Source organism: Notolepis coatsorum, assembly GCF_963971535.1.
Source record: "Notolepis coatsorum genome assembly, chromosome: 3".
Classification (NCBI taxonomy): Eukaryota; Metazoa; Chordata; class Actinopteri; order Aulopiformes; family Paralepididae; genus Notolepis; species Notolepis coatsorum.
In genome coordinates this window covers 203,362,782-203,371,228 of record NC_140167.1, presented here as the reverse complement: position 1 = coordinate 203,371,228, position 8,447 = coordinate 203,362,782, and the positions used below count along the sequence as shown (strand labels likewise).

The window sequence follows — 8,447 nt, the reverse complement described above, 5'->3', positions numbered from 1 at the left end:
GGACTTGGTGAGATAAATTTTTTTGCATATTTCTCCATAACTACACAAACCCTGTTTGTTAAAAATATCCCCTAATGAGTGTATGCCTTGCTCTATCAGTGAGCTGGATGCAATCCTACCTGGAGGGGAGAGAACAGATGGTAGAGGTAAACGGTACTCTATCCCCCCCCCCTCACAGTGAGCTGTGGTGTTCCACAAGGAAGCATACTAGGACCGCTACTCTTCCTAATTTATGCAAATGACATGTCGTCAGCCTGTGACTGCAACTTGTTCCTGTTTGCGGACGACTCAGCCCTGCTGGTCTCTGACAAGAACAAATTGCAGGTTGAAAAAACCCTCAGCACGGAACTAGGCAAAATCTGCATATGGCTCGCTGATAACAAACTATCATTACACATGGGCAAAACAGAGTCCATTCTCTTCGGTTCAAATAACAAACTCAGCAAGACCGACGGCTTCTCAGTTACAGTGGGTGACAATATTGTCACAAGGAAAGACGAAATTACCTACCTGGGTTCCATCCTAGAGGCAAATCTTTCCTGTGACAAAATGGCATCCAATGTAATAAAAAAAGTCAACCAACGAACTAGATTCTTGTACCGGATCTCCTCTCTGGTAAACAAGAATACCCTGAAGACTCTGGCAGGAGCACTCATTCAAGGGTACTATGACTATGCGTGCACCTCATGGTACCAAAGCACCTCAAAGGCGCTTAAAACAAAATTACAAACATCACAAAACAAACTGGTCAGACTACTACTTGACCTGAACCCCAGAACCCACCTCACCCCTGCCCACTTTGCCAACCTAGGATGGCTTAGAGTAGACGACAGAGTACAGCAACTTGCAATGGGCCTGGTCTACAAGATACACTATACGACCGGGGTGCCCATGTACATGTCAAAATACTTCCCAAAGGTCAGTGAATACCACAACCACTACACCAGAGGAAGCTCAACAAATCATGTTAAACCCAGATTCGGCTCAAACAAGGGACTAAACACGTTTCGCAATTATGCCACAACAATGTGGAACGCCCTACCCAAAGCTGTAAAGGAATGTGAATCCCTGCCCACATTCAAAACCGCCCTTAAAGAGCACCTACGGGAGGCTGCAATTCGAAACTGGCCACCGTAAATGCCCAAAACCCCCACCACCTCCTAATAGACAGTCTCCTCCCCACCGCATGTATATATTCCCTCCCCGCCGTATGTATATTTCCCTCCCACCCACCCACCCCCTCCTAATGTACAGTCCCCTCCCCATCATATGTATATACTCTGTCAGGATCTAGGGGTAACAGTACTGTATATTTGAATACCGCCTATGTCACAAATGTATCAGTACCAAATACCTATATGTCCCTATGCCATAAATGTCATGTATGTTGTGTATGTCATAAATGTCTATATGAATTGAAAATGGGGGACCCTGATGGAAACAAGACAAACGTCTTTCTCAGGTCTGCATCCCCTTAACAATTGTATGTATTGAGCCGTACTGTATTGTACCCATTCTGCAATCTGTTAAATAAAGTTTTCATTCATTCATTCATTCATTCACTCTTCCCATATAGGGAATCTGTTTTGTGTGTTATGGGGTTTAATGGATTGTACAGTAGGTGGCGGTATGCGCCTTTTGTGGTCGCGATCTGCCATTAATTTATTGAAGAAGAAGAGAAGAAGGTTGTATCAAACCAGACGCAGACGGCTGTGATCGAAACCACTGCCAAGAGTTCAGTTTTATGTTATTATTTAAATAATATCTGATGGTGAAACGCTGTGCGTGGGGTACCTGTAATTCGGAGTATATTTCATTCCTTTCCCGAAGCCCATACGAAAACTAGAGACGTGCAAGCGGTGGATTGTATTGTGTCGTCGCCCACATAAACAACTGAATGTGAAGACCATTACCAAGGACACTTATGTTTGCTCAAAGGTAAGGTAAATTCATAAAGACATAATATTTGACGGCATGTATTAGAAACATAGACCAAACTATTAGTTTGCTAACGTTTGACTTTGACTGCGAACTAACGTTAGCTATCGTCAGAGTCCATTCTCTTCGGTTCAAATAACAAACTCAGCAAGACTGACGACTTCTCGGTTACAGTGGGTGACAATATTGTCACAAGGAAAGATGAAATTACCTACCTGGGTTCCATCCTAGAGGCTAATCTTTCCTGTGACAAAATGGCATCCAATGTAATAAAAAAAAGTCAACCAACGAACGCGATTCTTGTACCGGATCTCCTCTCTGGTAAACAAGAATACCCTGAAGACTCTAGCAGGAGCACTCATTCAAGGGTACTACGACTATGCTTGCACCTCATGGTACCAAAGCACCTCAAAGGCACTAAAAAACAAATTACAAACATCTCAAAACAAGCTAGTCAGACTACTACTTGACCTGACTCCTAGAACCCACCTCACCCCTGCCCACTTTGACAACCTAGGATGGCTTAGAGTAGACGACAGAGTACAGCAACTTGCAATGGGCCTGGTCTACAAGATACACTACGCGACCAAGGTACCCATGTACATGTCAAAATACTTCCCAAAGGTCAGTGAATACCACGATCACAACACCAGAGGGAGCTCCACAAATCATGTAAAACCCAGATTCGGCTCAAACAAGGGACTAAACACGTTTCGCAATTATGCCACATCAATGTGGAACGCCCTGCCTAAAGCTGTAAAGGAATGTGAATCACTACCCACCTTCAAAAACACTCTCAAAAAACACCTACGTGAGACTGCAATTCGAAACTGGCCCCTACAAATGTCCTAACCTAGTTGTACAGTAAATGACCAAGTAAGGCTTTGTCAACATTCCAATGTACAGTGTAAAATGTGTGTGTGTCCCCTACCCAACCCCCCCCCCCCACCTCCAATGTACAGCCCTCACCCAACCCACCCAACCCCACCCCACCAACCTCCTCCAATGTACAGTTTCTACGCCAAATGTATATACACTCCTTTTCTGGACACTTTTGTATCACAAACAGTACTGTATTTGCAAATCTGATATGTCATAAATGTATAGATGTAGCAGTACTGTCTATCTGTATGTCATGTATGTCATATATGTTATGATGAATTGAAAATGGGGGACCCTGGTGGAAACAAGACGAAAGTCTTTCTCTGGTCTGCATCCCCTTAACAATTGTATGTATTGAGATGTACTGTACTGTACCCATTCTGCAATCTGTTAATAAACTTTTCAATCAATCAATCAAATCGTATATCCAGCCCAGTTAGTCAACGTTAGCATCTAGCTAACGTTAGCTGCCAACGTGTTTGCTGTTTGATTGATTGATTGATTGATAAGTTTATTAACAGATTGCAGAATGGGTACAGTACAGTACAGCTCAATACATAGAATTGTTAAGAGGATGCAGACCTGAGAAAGACTTTCGTCTTGTTTACATCAGGCTCCCCTCCCCCATTTTGTGGCTTTCATTGCTAGCCACAGACTAGCTAGCAGCTAACGTTACTAATGAATAGACAATATACTAGCCTACTGTCCGTCTGCAACACTACTATCACCGACATCTAAGAAGGGAGATCCCCCCTTGAACGGCCCTTCTAAGGTTTCTCTCCTCCACATTGCCTGTGGAGCTTTTTTCCCTATTGTTAGGTTTTAGTGAGTTTTTCCTTACCTTCGCGTGGGGTATGTCTGGGAGTGCTTGCATTCTTTCATTTATTTGCATTCATCTAAAAAATGTTTGGACCCTATGGTATTCTTGTTCTGTTCTTGACTTATTGTTATGTTGTCTTCTTGACTTGTTTAAAGAAGACCTGTACGGCCCATGGGGACATTAACGTGTGTTGTCGGGCCCTATAAATAAATTTGATTTGATTTGATTTACCCTGCGTTCTGTTAAATGGCTGCTGTGAAAAGGATCTATAAATAATACTGTTTGCTAATATAAAGGACAATCAAATCTAATCAATGGACTCTTGCTCAACAGGTGCCATAGCTGTGGAGTGTGATGACGACGTTACAAGCATAGCTCAGCCTTTTTCATTGTTGTGCGACGAATCGAACAACAGAAACAACGACAAATAATTTGTCATTCTTGCAAGAATCTACGATGAGTCCAATCTGGAGATGATGACGAAGTTCCTAGACATGCCCATATGCAATGTGGGTAATGCTGAGAACTTATATGCGAAGATATCCCAAGTATTGAGGTAAGATAATTTCACTGTCTACCTAGTTTGCATTTAATTGTAACAGCTAATATTAGAGCATAGCAGCTTTTGTCAGGTTGTTTTATGGGCATATCTTTATTTTTTTCCAATAGCAAAAGAGGAATTCCATGGGAGAACCTTGTTGCCTTCAACTCCGACAACGCCAGTGTCATGAAAGGCCGGTACAATTCTGTTATTAGCAGAGTAAGGGGAAGCCAGCCTAATGTCCAGGACCTGGGCTGCATTTGCCACCTTGCCCAGCTTGCCACTGGTTGTGGAATCAAAGCAGCCAAGTGGTGAGCATTTTGGCCGGGATACACAACCACTTTGACCAAAGGTAAAAACTACAATTTCTCTCCTCTTGCCTGTACCCCCATCTCTCCCTTATGCCCCCCCCCCCCCCACACACACACACACTCATAACTAATCCCATATATTATTATTAGTAGCCTACACCATGAGCAGACCTACAAAATATAAACTAGAACAAGGAGGGCTGCAGCGTTCTTGTAGTGTGAATCCAGTGTTTAGATGAAGAGTGTATATATATGAAGAGTGCCTGGAACTTCTTTGTTTTTTACCTACAAAATATGTTCTTGTTTTCAGTGCAAAGAGGGGTGAGCTCTTCAAGGAGTTTCAGGAGTTTACAGAGTCAGATAACTACTGCACTATCAGATGGCTCAGTCTGCACACATGCATACTGAGAGTACTCAACCAGTGGGAGGCTTTGAAGGTAAGATTGTAATACTAAACTCCACTCCGCCGATATCTCCATGTATTATGGTATGTTTCCATTGATTATTTTCTCCATATAGGCATACTTCAACAGCAATGAGGACGTGGTATGTGTCGGCTGATCAGGCAGTTTTTGGCCTTCCTCATACCACCCAGGTCCATCATGGGTGTGCCTCTCAAGGAGGTGCAATATGGAGAGGGACATCAGCTGGCAGATGAAGCGCTCTTCATTGGAGAACAGACACGTGCATTCATCGAACAGGCAGACATCCCTGTCTCAGCCAGGAAGAAAATCTTTCAGTGAGTATATTATTATTATTGTAGTTATGATCTCAACTTGAGAAGTCTGTTGTGTGCCCTGAAATGACACTAATGAATATGATTTGTTTTACTGTTTTAGAACTGTAAGAAGAGCCTTCTATGAAGCACTTATACGAAAGATGATCGCCTGCTTTCCAATTGACTCCCAACTCCTGAAGGACCTGACAGTGCTAGACCCTGCATCGCGGCTTGACATAACTCCAATGACAGGTATAGAAACAGTTTAAGATCACTTCTGTGGCTCCTCACAACAGCACAACATGCACTGAGCTGTGCATAGCCTGGTAGATGGTGCCATCTAGTGGCGATCAAAATGCTTGATTGTGATTGGTCAATAGCGCTCTGTTACCCGTATCAGCGGTCATTATTGCGCGTTGCCCATGCCAGCGGTCAGTTATCGAGAAATAATTGACCGCTGCTATGGGCAACCGAGCGCTATTGACCAATCACAATCAGGGGTGCAGTCGTGCACATGCGCGGTTACACGCCGTGTTATTAGATCACTGAGGCAGAACTAAGTATGCGCGATCGCGCACGGATGTGTACTCGCGTGTACGCGCACACAAAAATGCGCTGTATCCATTCGTTGTGACTAGTACCCGGCCGGCGGCCACCGTTTTACATAACAAAAAGCGCAGGTATACTAGGTGTCTGGGTGTTGGCTATCTGAATGCATCTCCCCCTTCATTCTGTGTGACGGCAGTGGAGGTGAATACTAATGTGGCTCGGAATTCGTGATGGGGGTCTACCTGCTTATGATTGAATCAAGCGTCTGCCGTGCTGCGCGCCAGCTTTCCAATTGCTCTCGCGCACGCACATTCACACAAATAGAGAGCAAGAAGAGCGTGTATGATAGAAAGATTGCACTTGCGTATATGCGCTTGTGTGTGCGTGTGTGTGTGTGTGTATAACTGCGCGCGCGAGTGGGTGTGAGCGCACCACAAGGTTCATCACCAAACCTCCCTGGCTGTGCACTAGGAGTCATGCACATTGCACACACAAACTTCAAGTAAACACAAGTTGTCTGATTATTTTAAGTTTGCTTTTGTGTTTGTGTGTAAAACAATTTCTTTAATTGAATTAACTTAAACTAAAAGTAAATACAAACTAAATTAACAATGTAAGTTACATTGTTAATTTAGTTTGTATTTACTTCTAGTTTAAGTTAATTCAATTAAACTAAATTAACAATGTAACTTACATTGTTAATTTAGTTTATTTACTTTTCTAGTTTAAGTTGATTCAATTAAAGAAATTGTAACTACCGGTATTGCATTTAAAACATTGTTTGTTTTTCAACCATATCTGTTGACAATATAATTTCTTTATATATTGAAGGCTACATCCTGCTACCTTTTTCAGCTTCTCTATTTAAAAAAAAAATAAAAATCTGTTCTGTGCGCATGCACGTACCCCCGCGCGCGTGCGCATGCACGTACCCGCGTGCACGTGGCGTGGCGTGTTACCAGTTCCCATATTACGACTGCACCACTGATCACAATCAAGCATTTTGGCGAATGTGAAAACGCCATGTAATAACCCTTTTTTAAAGACGGGTAGATATTAGCAACAGTTTCCAGTTAGAATAGAATTATAATTTCCAGTTGAAGACAGCAAGATACTTTGACTGTATTGTATAATGTATTGTATGGTTTTGTTTTACAGTGAGAAGGCTAGGAGCCCTGTTCCCTCAGTTGAGTTTCGATCAGAATCTGCTGTCACAGGAACTCGCCGTATACCAGACCGAGCAGCTCCCCCAAGAAGACAGAATCGACAGATTTTGGGGCCTTCTAGGCAAGGACTTGAAGTTCAGTGAGCTGGCGAGACTTATGAAGGCTCTGTTATGCATTCCACACAGCAATGCCAGCTCTGAAAGGGTATTCAGTATGGTGAAGAAGATTGTCACAGAAAACAGACTGGCATTGGACAACAGTACTGTTTGTGCTTTACTGTCATGCAAGATCAATCACACTGGTTCAGCTGACAAATACACTCCTTCTCAGAAGGTGTTGAAAAATGCGAAGTCTGCAACGTATATCTACAACAGGTCCCTGGCTGATGCAAGAGCCCCCGCGCATGAAGTATCAGTCTAATTAGATTAGATTAAAATGTATTGTCATTATACAGTACAACGAAGACATTTGGCATCCAACCAGAGTGCAAATGTAACAGTAAAGTGCAATAGTAATATTTGCATTTTTTTACTTTCTATTGAGGACCTCGTAAAGTTCAAAGTCAATTATGTTCTGCAGCCATATCTGGTTAATTTATGTAAATTCATGTTATTGTTATGGTGTTTTTGCTATTGAAAGTATGTGCAATGTTGAATAAATTGTTCATTACTAGGGAGAATAAATACATGAGATCTCCCTAGAATTGGGAGAGTATCTTCCAAAGGCATACAGCACAGTGGAAACTCAGTCTTTAGACCAAATAGCCTACATTATGAAATGTCTGAGGAAAAAGAAAGCACATTTGGGTGAGTGATGCCATAATTATGTGGCATAATAATAATAATAATTGACAGTGCGACACCTGCTGGTCAGTTTCTGTAAGTAGTTTTAGATTGTATGTTTTTCCACACTTTACTGTAGTGTACGTGTATTTACACAGTTAACAAAGTCCATGTAATATTTTACTGCACGTTAGAATACACAGAAGTAACGATGGACGTGTACAAATTGTGCATAGAAATTAGGCATATGTATTGCACTGATGAAATACCGGAGACTACTAAATAATGCGCCAAAATACCTAGATTATAATGTATAGTTACGATTATTTTTCTGTTGATCAAATAAAAAGCCTGCCTACTGCAAATCAATATGATTTGTCGACCATGTCACGGCTTATTGTGGTCTGCATCCCCTTAACAATTGTGTGTATTGAGCTGTACTGTATTGTTTGTACCCATTCTGCAATCTGTTAATAAAGTTTTCAATCACACGGACAATAAATATAATGTCTAAATGAAATGCACAAAAAATGTATGTATCATAACGTTACCCTGGTATAGATCTGTATGAAACTCAGTCTTTAGACCAAATAGCCTACATTATGAAATTTCTGAGGAAAAAGAAAGCACATTTGGGTGAGTGATGGATGCCATAATTATGTGGCATAATAATAATAATAATTGACAGTGCGACACCTGCTGGTCAGTTTCTGTAAGTAGTTTTAGATTGTATGTTTTTC

The 8,447-nt window shown here is 41.9% G+C and overlaps 1 long non-coding RNA gene across 1 annotated transcript; it reads left to right on the top strand.

Annotated features, from left to right (window-relative positions):
• The first annotated feature begins 1,696 nt into the window (after positions 1-1,696).
• Positions 1,697-8,327, top strand: LOC311225443. Its single transcript, XR_014619507.1, has 7 exons — positions 1,697-1,938; positions 3,974-4,196; positions 4,310-4,533; positions 4,803-4,929; positions 5,012-5,231; positions 5,332-5,462; positions 6,918-8,327. It is a non-coding gene; the product is annotated as an uncharacterized lncRNA (long non-coding RNA).
• Positions 8,328-8,447: the final 120 nt, after the last annotated feature.